Source organism: Podarcis raffonei, chromosome 8, assembly GCF_027172205.1.
Source record: "Podarcis raffonei isolate rPodRaf1 chromosome 8, rPodRaf1.pri, whole genome shotgun sequence".
NCBI lineage: Eukaryota > Metazoa > Chordata > Lepidosauria > Squamata > Lacertidae > Podarcis > Podarcis raffonei.
In genome coordinates this window covers 88802983-88814397 of record NC_070609.1, presented here as the reverse complement: position 1 = coordinate 88814397, position 11415 = coordinate 88802983, and positions in this window count along the sequence as shown.

The following is an 11415-nucleotide window of genomic DNA, read 5'->3' as shown; positions in this document are numbered from 1 at the left end:
AGTTTAATGAAATCAAATGTTTCACTCCGTGCTGTGTAACCTAGCAGTAGTAAAACAGTTTGTCCTTGTTGGGTGACTAACTCAGAACTTCAAGGACCGTTAAGTGTCATTTCACTAGCATTTAGGAACTGGGTTTGCACAATTAACCATGTGTACAAACTTGGCTTTCCCTCACTCGCCCTTTTCATCCAGGGTGAAACAGCAAAGACATAACAGGAGAAGAGTCCTGGCGAGTCAGGCCAATGGCCCATCAAGTCCAACATCATGTTCTTACAGTGGCCAAACAGAGGCATGTGGTAAACCCACAAGCAGGACCTGAGCACAAGATTCTCTTATTGCAATTTGATGGCCAGGGCTGAGGGCAGTTTTGGTTCAAAGCGGCTGGAGGACACCATGTTGGCCAAAACTGAGCTTAGGCTGAGCAAATGATGGAAGAGAGACATGCTTATATGGCCGCCCAAACTTGCCCAGGAGGGAGTGTTAGGAGAGGCTCAGAACTTACAGGGTTAAGAGTTCTGAGTGATGACGCCTCACATTCTGAGGGCGGGCATAGAACACGGAAGGGGTGTGGTTTTCTCTGTGTGCGTGTTTGCTCCGTTGAGCAAGCGAGATGTCCGCTCTATCTCCAGGCAGGAGATTTATAACTGTTGTGTTTTGCTAAGGAATAAAGTCTTTAAGATAAGAAGACTGCTGCGTTTCAGCCTGAGTTATTACCACACGACAGAACGTTCTGCTTCTGCTTCCGCTGTCTTTTACAAGCTCTGCGGAGTCAAAGGTCCCAGGGGGGAAGACCAGAGCTGCGCAAGAGAAGTGTGCCGGACCCCTGGACGTAATTGACTACCCACAACAGGTTATGGGGGTCAGCAATAAAGATAAGCAACGTTCGTGCGTGTGAGAGGCCAGCAGCCAAAGGCCAGCTAAGGAGTAGCTGGAGCCAGCTGGAGCGAAGGGAGCTCGCTGGGAAGGATCTGCCGGACCGGGAGGTGCTACTGTATCGTGAGTAGGCCGGGCCCCGGGGGAGAGATGGCAGACAGCCATGAATCGTACTCCGTCCCTTTTGAAAGGCTGGACGGCAAGAACTGGGAGGAGTGGAGTAGGAAGCTAAAGGCCTGGCTACAAGCCAAGGGTCTGTGGGAGGCGGTGCTACAGGCCCCATTGCCCCAGCCAGGAGCCGGAGCAACGGCAGCGGAGATCGCAGATGCTCATGCCTCGCGCAGACGGAACCAGAAGGCCCTGGGAGCTATAGTGCTCAGCCTGGAGGGTTCGCAACTGCCATTGGTTGAGGGGCTTGAGACTGCTTTTGAGGCCTACCGTGCGCTGGAGAGAGTGCACCACAGAACAACAGCTGGGGCAAAGATACACACCACCAGGCGCTTGTTTGAGATGAAGCTGCGTCCTGGGGTCAGCATCAGGAAGCATGTAACTGAGATGCTTTCTGTGTTCAACCAGCTGAGATTGCTGCAGGTGAACTTCTCAGAGGAGCTGAAAGTTTATATCTTGCTCAGCTCTCTGGACAAGAGTTATGACAATTTGTGTCTAACTCTGGAGTCAATGGATCCGCAACAGCTGACGCTGGAATATGTGACCGGCCGTCTGGGGGATGAAGAAGAACGGCGTATCAGAGAGGGCAAGGCTGGCTCGGGCGGCTCCTCCAGTAGCAGAGGGGCCAGACCAGCGGAGTGCTCTGTTCAGGCTTTTTCCGTTCGCCGCTGCTTTGTTTGTAACTCCCCGGACCATTTGTGCCGCAGCTGCCCACAAAGAGCAAAGGAGACAGGGCAGGACGTTTCCAAGGTTGCTTCCCATGGGAACCAGCCGGGTTTCCATGGCAACAGAGGGAGCAGGCGTGGGAAACCGCACAAAGCACGCGCTCCAGAAGGGGAGGAAAACGTTTATCAGCTGTCTGCTTCTATGGCGGTTTTGGACAACAACAACACCTGCAACGAGAGCCCCAAGGTCGGGGGGGGCAGGGAGTCAGTTGCGAAGGCAACAAAGAAGGACAACTCCGGAGGGGGGAGAGTCCTACGTTGGGTTGTTGACTCGGCTGCGAATGCCCATTTGGTAACAGCGCCACCTGATGGACAAATGTGGAACTGCAAGGCTGTTTCAACTGAGAAAACAGTTAGATTTGCTACAGGTTCACAGGGACGTGTAACCCATGTTTCTAACATGTTTGTCTCTTTTTTACAGGCTGAATTGAAGGTTTATGTTCTCCCTGAGATAAAACATTGCCTGCTGTCTGTACCTTCTCTTTTACAGGAGGGATATTCTGTGAGTTTTGAAAAAGATGTTTGTACAATTTCCAGAGGTGGGAGGCAGCTCGTAAGTGTTGGAAAAGATCAAAACAACCTCTTTGTTTTGGAAACACCACTGGAGGGTGAGGGGAATATTGGGAAAGCCACTGATCACACTCATGTGTCGTGTGCTTGCGTGTGGCACAAGAGAATGTCACATGGGTCCTGTGAGGACGTCCAGATGTTATCAGAGTGCACCAAAGGTTGCAAGGTAAAAGAATGTGGTAAACCTTTGAATTGCAAGGCTTGCAGAAAAGCCAGAAACAAGGGATTTAGCCATCCCAGAGTGGAGAGAGTGACCACGAGGCCTTTTGAGCTTGTGCATGCAGACCTTTTAGGTATGCCACAGCCAAGTCTGGGCAAGGCCAAGTGGCTGATGGTGCTGACAGATGATTTCACGCAAAACTCATGGGCTTTCACGCTGAAAACGAAGGAGGAGGCAACGCAACTGATCAAAGATTGGGTTGCAGAGGTGGAACTAAGGTTCTCCACCAAGGTGCAAGGGTTCAAATGTGACCGAGGTTCAGAGGTCACTGGGTCTGCTCTAAAGGGTTTCTTTCGCCAGAGGGGGATACGTCACAAGGTGACTTCTCCTCAGGAGAGTGGCGTGGCAGAGCTTAGGAGTAAAGCTCTGGTTCGAGCATCCGAGATCCTACTGGATGACTCTGGTTTGCCTCACAGTTTTTGGGGGGAGGCGGTAAAAACGGCCAATTTCACGATGAACAGGTGCTACAATGCAGTGGTAGGTGATACCCCGTATTTCCTGCTTCATCAGCAGAAGCCGCTTGTGCATTTCTTTCGCACTTTTGGTAGCAGAGCCATGGTGCCTGTACCAAAGTTTCTGCAGAAGGAGGGTGGCCCAAGGTACCAGGAAATGATCTTCTGTGGATATGAGCCTGCGACAAAAGGGTGGAGATTCGCATATCCAGAAGGTGATCAGACCAAGCTTCTGGTCAGTAAACAGGCTGAGTTCTTTGAGCAGGATGGTTGGGCAAGGCGCAAAGTGCGCTCTGACTTTCACTCAGATTGTCTGTACGACTCTGAGGAGGAAGGAGAGCCAAAGCCTGAACCTGCTGGTGGAGACCAGGTCCCTGAACAGAGTAGGGCGTCTCCACAGGTTGTTAAGGGAGTGTCCAAGAGTGAGCCCTCATCTCCTGTGCGCATAATGGAGAAAGCTCACAGACGTGTCAAGTCGGAGGGGGAGTCTTCTGATGAGGAAGACGCACACGCTGGCCCCAGTGGGTCGGGAGGAGCACCCCAGTTTGTGCCCAGGCGGTCATCGCGGGCTACAAAGGGAATTCCACCTGAGAGGTTTCAGGTCACAAATGCGTGGGTTGGTTTCGCACAGTGCGAACCTGAGGTTTGTGAGGTTCAACAGGTGCCTAACAACGATGCCAGGAAGGGGCGCAAGGCAATGGGGAAGGTGTTGAACACTCAGAAGTCCTCTCAGAACGTGATTCGAGAGGGGGTGTTAGGAGAGGCTCAGAACTTACAGGGTTAAGAGTTCTGAGTGATGACGCCTCACATTCTGAGGGCGGGCATAGAACACGGAAGGGGTGTGGTTTTCTCTGTGTGCGTGTTTGCTCCGTTGAGCAAGCGAGATGTCCGCTCTATCTCCAGGCAGGAGATTTATAACTGTTGTGTTTTGCTAAGGAATAAAGTCTTTAAGATAAGAAGACTGCTGCGTTTCAGCCTGAGTTATTACCACACGACAGAACGTTCTGCTTCTGCTTCCGCTGTCTTTTACAAGCTCTGCTGAGTCAAAGGTCCCAGGGGGGAAGACCAGAGCTGCGCAAGAGAAGTGTGCCGGACCCCTGGACGTAATTGACTACCCACAACAGGGAGTCCCATTGCAGGGGTGGCACTTGCTTCCAAGTAAGCATGCAGAGATGTGCACAACTCGCAATGTATTCAAAGGGCCCCCTCCGTGTGTACAAGCGTACACACACACCACACACGATGGTGTGGTGTGTGTATGAGTCAGTGATAGCGCAGTAGTTAGAGAGCTGGACTAGGTCTGGGAGAGACTTGGGTTCGAATCCCCACTCAGACACGAAGCTCACGGGGTGGCTCTTGTGCCAGTCACAGTAGCTTTGCCTAACCTACCTCACAGGGTTGTCGTAAGGATAAAGTGGGGAGGAGTAGGAGGTAAGCCAGCTTGAGCTCCTGGGAGGAAAGATGAGATACAAGAAGAAGAAGAAGAAGGGTAGTTTGGATTTGATATCCCGCTTCCCCTCTGGCAATACGTGGCAGTGAGGAGGGTGCCAAAGGAGTGGGAGGAGAGAGTTTCGGGTGCTCAGCCAGAGGGACTCCAAAAGCTCCCTTGCTCACAGCGCCGTGGAGCCCGCAGCGGACTTGGCCTCCACCTGGCGTCCAGCAGCGGGCAGCGGGCTTTCATAGAACCTCTTCTGGGACCGCAGGAGCGGCGTCTGGGTCTCGCCGTCTTGGCAGGCCCTGCGCTTCATGCAGCGGAACGTATGCTGGGTCCAGCAGTAAACAGCGCAGTTCAGGAGGCCCTGGGATGACGCTGTCAGGGCCTAGGAGAGAGATGGGGAGACGGGCGGGTCAGTGGCTGCAGCAGAACTGGAGAGCAGCAAAATTCCAGTTGAAGCAGCAGAATACGGTGGTGCCATTTCAATCAGCTCTTTCCCACCCCCTCAAGACCATGAGGACTACCACCTTAATTTACTCTTTAGGGGGGGAAGGAACACAACGCAGCACTAAACCCCTTGATCTGCATGCTGAAGGTCTTGGGTTCGATCCCTGACACCTTCAGGTAGGTCTGGGAGGGACCCTTGCCTGAAAGCCACTGGTCCAACTCCATGAAATACCGTCTTTTTCGCTTTATAGGACACACCGGGCCATAGGACGCACTGGACCATAGGAGGGGGAGAACAGGAAAAAAAATATTCTCCCCCTCTCTGCTCAGCGCCCCTACAGCGAAGCGGCAGGATAAATGGAGCCCCTTCCATTTCTCCTCCCGCTTGGCTGAAGGGGCGCTGCGCAGCTCTTCCTCTCGGCTGAAGCCAGGAGAGTTTTGCTCTCCCGGCTTCAGCAAAAGGAACCCGAAGCCTTTGGAGCGCATCGTGAGGTCCCGCTGTGCTCGAAAGGCTTCAGGGATAGCCACCTGAAGCCTTTGGAGCGCAGCAGGAACTCGTGCTGCACTCCAAAGGCTTCAGGTTCCTTTCGCTGATCGACCCCTCTCGCTCTCCAGGCTTCAGCGAAAGCAACACGAAGCCTCCAGAGCGCGGAGGGAGTGCTCCCTCTGCGCTTCGGAGGCTTCGCGTTGCTATCGCTGAAGCCAAGGAGCCTGCATTCGCTCCATAGGACGCACACACATGTCCCCTTAATTTTTGGAGGGGGAAAAGTGCGTCCTATAGAGTGAAAAATACGGTACTTTGCTTTCATGTTGAGGCCTAGTCCGTTTCCAGCCTCTCTGGAGTCTCCTATCCTCACTCTTGCTGCTGTTTACTGTGCTTTTCTTCGGCTATCACCCTGTTTTCCTCCCTTAAATGTATTCCGTCTCCTTATCCACATCTTTAAACAGACAAAAAGGCCTCCTCTGAAATTGTTCGCCTCAGCTTTCCCCCCCTTTTCATACCTTCCGCATTCGAAACAAGGTGCTCTACCGCTGCCCCTCCCCAATAGAAATCTTTGACATGAAATAACATGAATAGTGCCCCCGACTCTCCTTGGGTTGTCATGGACCTGTTGCTCATCCTCTCAGCCTGACATACCTCACAGGGTTGGCGTTAGAATAAAATGGCAACACAGGGAGGGGGGACAGTGTAGATTGTCATCTGAGAAGATACTGGGGTAGAAATCCCATAAACTGAGTGGCCCCAAAGAGCAGCCACCTCCACCCCCCAAAAAAAATCCCCATTTGCTTTTCAGAAGGAGCATCCAGTGCCATTTTGAAAGACGAGTAGAACCTGCAACAAAATGTTGCAGCGGGGTTCAACACACTGCAGCCCCTTTTGCTCGCCTCCTGGAAAAGGCCTAGTTAAGCATGACAGTTCCATTTCCTTCTCCATCCTGTTTTTTCTATTAAAAAAAAAACCCACCTGCCCAAAAGCAAAAGTCGATCAGCATTGTGTAGCTCCTGAACATGCTCAGTAGACTTGCCAGGTTAGGAGCACCCCCGTCCCCATAGATTTCAGGGCCCAAACTTGAGACCTGGGGGGTGGAGGGGGTGCTGGTGATTATCTCTGCCCTCCCTCCCACCACTGAGCCCTGAAGATGAAAAGAGGGGGGAGCAGAGGCGGGCAGGACCCTACAAGCCTAGGCAATAAGTTGTCGCCAGCTCACACAGGGCTGAAGCGAACAAGCTGTATGCAGAGTTGTCTTCATAAAAAATCATTTTTGAAAAAGGCACTCTCACCCAGCTGGAGATGACAGGAAAACCTGTTCCTGTCTTCCCTGGGCTGTTTTAGCATTCCCCTACCCCAACATAACGGGACACAGGTGGCGCTGTGGGTTAAACCACAGAGCCTGGGACTTGCCGATCAGAAGGTTGGCTGTTCGAATCCCCGCAACGGGGTGAGCTCCCATTGCTCGGTCCCTGCTCCTGCCAACCTAGCAGTTCAAAAGCACTTCAAAGTGTAAGCAGATAAATAGGTACCGCTCCGTGGAAAGGTAAATGGCGTTTCCATGTGCTGCTGTGGTTCGCCAGAAGCAGCTTAGTCATGCTGGCCTCATGACCCAGAAGCTGTACGCTGGCTCCTTTGGCCAATAAAGCGAGATGAGCACCGCAACCCCAGAGTCGGTCATGGCTGGACCTAATGGTCAGAGGTCCCTTTACCTTTACTCCAACATATTTTCTGAACTTCTGCAAACTTTGAGTGATGCTTTCCTCTCTCTTGGAAGGTGGACGGTGCAATTGGCAGGTGGAGAATGAGTTTGCTATTAGTTTTTAGGATTCATTTTAATGTGGCTTTATTACCCCAGCTGCAGTCGGGGCAAGGGGCCCACCGTGCAGGGCTAGCCCATAGGTTCCATTGTCCACAGCGCTGGTCATATCAGTGGTGCCGTCAGGGGTTGACCTGAGGCTCACATTGTTTGTTTTATTTTTATTTATTTTCCTTGCATTGACAGCTTCCGTCATGGAGCCCAGAGGGATCCAAATGTAGCTCCCACGCAATCACTGTGGGATGTAATCCATGAGAGGCAGTCAAGTACAACATTCCTTGTAACGCTAGAGAAGACATGCGAGGGAATGTTTGGTCCAGCCAGTCAAAACTTCCTGTTCCTCCTGGCTGGAGCATCCTTCCTTTTGCATGTGATAGAAGGTGGGCGTGACCTTACCTGTCCAGGTAACAAAAGGACAAGTCACACAGCTCCCCTCTTTCTCTTTGACTTCCTTCATCGTTTGACCAGCTTCTAGCTAGGACTGCTCTGCTAGCTCTCAGCTAGCAGCAGCACTGGGATTATTCCCCCATATGGGGTAGATCCACATGTACATATTGGTAACTAAGTTTGCCTTCAGGGACCCAACTGTGAACTGATGTGAGTAAACTTGTTTTTATCATCTTTGAATAAGATTGTGGCATCTTTATTCTTTTTAAGAAGGATTCAAGGAACGTACAATTCAATCTGAGACAGGTTGAATTGTATAATAGTGAGAGGCTCACACGAGCCTGCAACCAGTTATTTGCTGTGCATGAGAAGAGGAATGTAAACTCTGCTAAGGAAAGGAAATTGCTAGCGCAAGTTAGGAAGGATATTAATAAACAATATATCCTCTCCTGCCACCCTGAACATTCCCACAATCACTTGCTCAGGCATTGACAAGGCCCAGACCTGCTTGTTTTCAGCAAGGTAACAGGGCTGCTCGCATTTGAATTTGTTTTTCTCAGAACCATATTCAATTTAAAAATAAACAACAACTGCACATAAAACCATGCAATGAAAACCATATAAAAATGTTAAAATCAGAAATCGGATAACTGTTGTGGGGGCGGGGAATGCATTCTTAATTGCCTGCATAAGCCTGATGGAAAAGAAAAAAATTTCAGCGGGCATTGAAAACCTGGCACAAAAAGGCGCCTGCTAAATCTCTAGTGGCGCAGAGTTCCACAGGACTGGGCCAACAACACTAAAGTCTCTGCTTCTTGTTGTTGTCAAATTTTCGTCATAAACTCGGGGCACAAGCAAAGACTCTCCTGCAGGTGATCAAGGGTTCAGGCGATCTCTGAGTTACCCGGGACCTAAGTTGTTCAGGGCTTCAAAGATTAACACAATGCTTACCTCTAAAACACAAAATCCCATGTACGGCCTGGTGTGCTCCAAAGATGTCAGTCTGAAGATTCCAAGGATAAAGGCTGGAAAAATCAAAAGGGGAGGACTCAGTCACCAATAATATCACATCGCTGTAGCCCCAAAGTGACTTCAGTAAGGCACAGCTAGGTGTTTTTATTTCCCCAGGCAATTATTTGTTTTACTTATTAAACCTGCATCCTCTCAAAGAAATCCCAAAACTTCAAAACTTTAAAGCAGGCTTCCTCAACCTCAGCACTCCAGATGTTTTCAGACTACAATTCCCATCATCACCTGCCCCTAATTTTCCAGAATACTTTTTTTGTGGGTTATCGGGAGAAAAGGTAAGAAGGAACATTGTTTTATTTATTTCCTTTAAATTAACTTATCTGAGAGGGCAAGCCACAGATATATCTATATCTACTTATCCGGGGGTAACTCTCATGGACTTTCTAGACACGTAACAAGGCAGACTGTCAAAGGCAGGGCATTCCCCAGCTTTCCTTACCTGGACCCCAGCAGCAAAAAAATATCATGGGGTACAAAAACACTCTTTGCTCTACCATCTTAATCATCGCCCACTCCTGATCGCCCACGTAGCCGGTTGAATTCAGAAACCTCTTGTACAGCGCTCTGGCTTGGAGAAGCAAAACCTGCAGAAAAACCAAAACCAGTTATCAGAATCTGCTACAGTCATAGCTCATGTTACGGATGCTTCAGGTTACATGTTTTCGGGTTACGGACTGCGGGAAACCCGGAAGTACCGGAACAGGTTACTTCTGGGTTTCGCCGCTCGCACATGTGCAGAAACGCTGAATTGCGCATGCACAGAAGCGCCAAATTGCGCCTGTGCAGACGTGGTGCTTCAGGATGTGAATGATGCGGGTTGCGGACGTGCCTCCATCACGAATTACGTCCGCAACCCGAGGTTCCACTGTAGTTCCTCCTGATCACGTTTAATGAGGAGGGCTTGGGCTCTAAGCCTCAGGCAGCAATGAAGCCCAGGATTAAATACACCCTGACTTCCTCAGAGGAAGGTGTTGCTAGAAATCTCACTAACATGAGCAATACACTCAATGTGTAAATAAAATAAAATTCAGCACAACCTTCTCTTATAATAGCAATGAAGTAGATGAAACAGGTAGCACTAAAAATACAGCAAAATCGCATCTGGCATGTGAGTTACATTTAGGGCTGGGCGATATATTGATACAGCATCCAAAACTGGTTTGAAGTCAATCAATCAATCAATCAATCAATCAAACCTTTATTGCATTAGCATACAGCAGGATAAAACAAAAAAAATGCTAGAGAGAAGCAACCTAACAAAATTCAAAACGATATTACTGGCATTGTGACATTTAAATTACCCTAAAACAATAATGTTGAGGCTTGCATGTATAATCTTGATAAAAAATAACGGTAAGCCCAGGACCAAAGCTATTGTTCGTGGAGGTTTTTCTGTTCCTCATCTCGGCATCTTCAGTGCCGCGCTTTTAAAAATAAGCTACAATAACATGTTTTTGTCCTGGGATATATGACAAAGGTTGTTAATAGTATTAAAAAATTTTATATATATATATATATATGAATCAAAAATTTTTTAAAAAATTGTAGTTTGGTCCAGACAAACATAACAAATTATTAAAAAAGGCTTTGTTGTTCAGTCCTGACAAAGGTAACATATTTTATAAAAGCATCTTGTTAAATTTTAAGATATGCTAGAAGTTTTCAGGAGAAAAGTTTGATAAATGAATCAAATTTTAACAAGGGTTTAAACAAAAAATTGTAGTTGCATTTATATTTTATAAAGTGTAGTGTTGACTATGATTAGCCGATAATTAATCAGTTTAGTTGAATCTCGTTTTAGGGGTTTGGCGAGAAAAAAATTTGATTAAACAAGAAAAATTATTTTTCTACAATAACTAAATTAATTACAATACTAAATCTAACCATATAAATTAAAATTTAACTAAAATACATTTTTTTTATGGCAAACCCCCCTACCCCCCTACCAAAGATGCCGAGATGAGGAACAGAAAAACCTCCACGAACAATAGCTTTGGTCCTGGGCTTACCGTTATTTTTTATCAAGATTATACATGCAAGCCTCAACAATCCAGTGAAAATGCCCAAAACCCCTTAAAAGACAAAACGGAGCAGGTATCAGGCACTATAATAAGCCCATAACACCTAGCCTCGCCACACCCCCACGGGCTTACCAGCAGTAATAAACATTGGGCCATAAGTGAAAACTTGACCCAACTATGATAACTTAGGGCTGGTTAATTTCGTATGCCATCCTGGTTTCATTGGCACCTTCAAACTGAAACAGCTTCTCGTCCACAACAATGTACAGCTCAATGTATTTTGGGTGCCTTGGGTCACGCCGGGTCCCTCTTTCCGCCCTCAGTTCTTCTGCCTGACGCTTTGCAACTGGAGCTCTCATTCCACACATACAAGGCTTTGGTTCGTTGATCAGGTAGAGAAGGTGCTGAAAAGTTGAAGAATCGTGGAAAGGCTCTATGCCATAATTTCTGTCTCTGATACTTAGGAATCCTGTCAAGCCAGAGCAGGTCTTCAGAACCACAAGCGAATTGGCTACGCCATCCACATGCCCTTCGTGGTAGCATTCAACAGGGATGTAGGGATGACTTTCGATCCGTCTGCCCTGGGAACTGTATGTGAAGAGTGGGAGGTTTTTGACCAGGAAGTCGTGCTTCCTGGGCTTCAACTGAATGACGTAGTCCTTTCCTGATACATTGAGGATATAGGAAAGTTCATTCTTCTTGGCTTTCCCTCCCCAAAGCACCAACTGCCTTGGGGTGATCACTTCATACGACGTATACTCAGGAGCAGGAAATGAGCT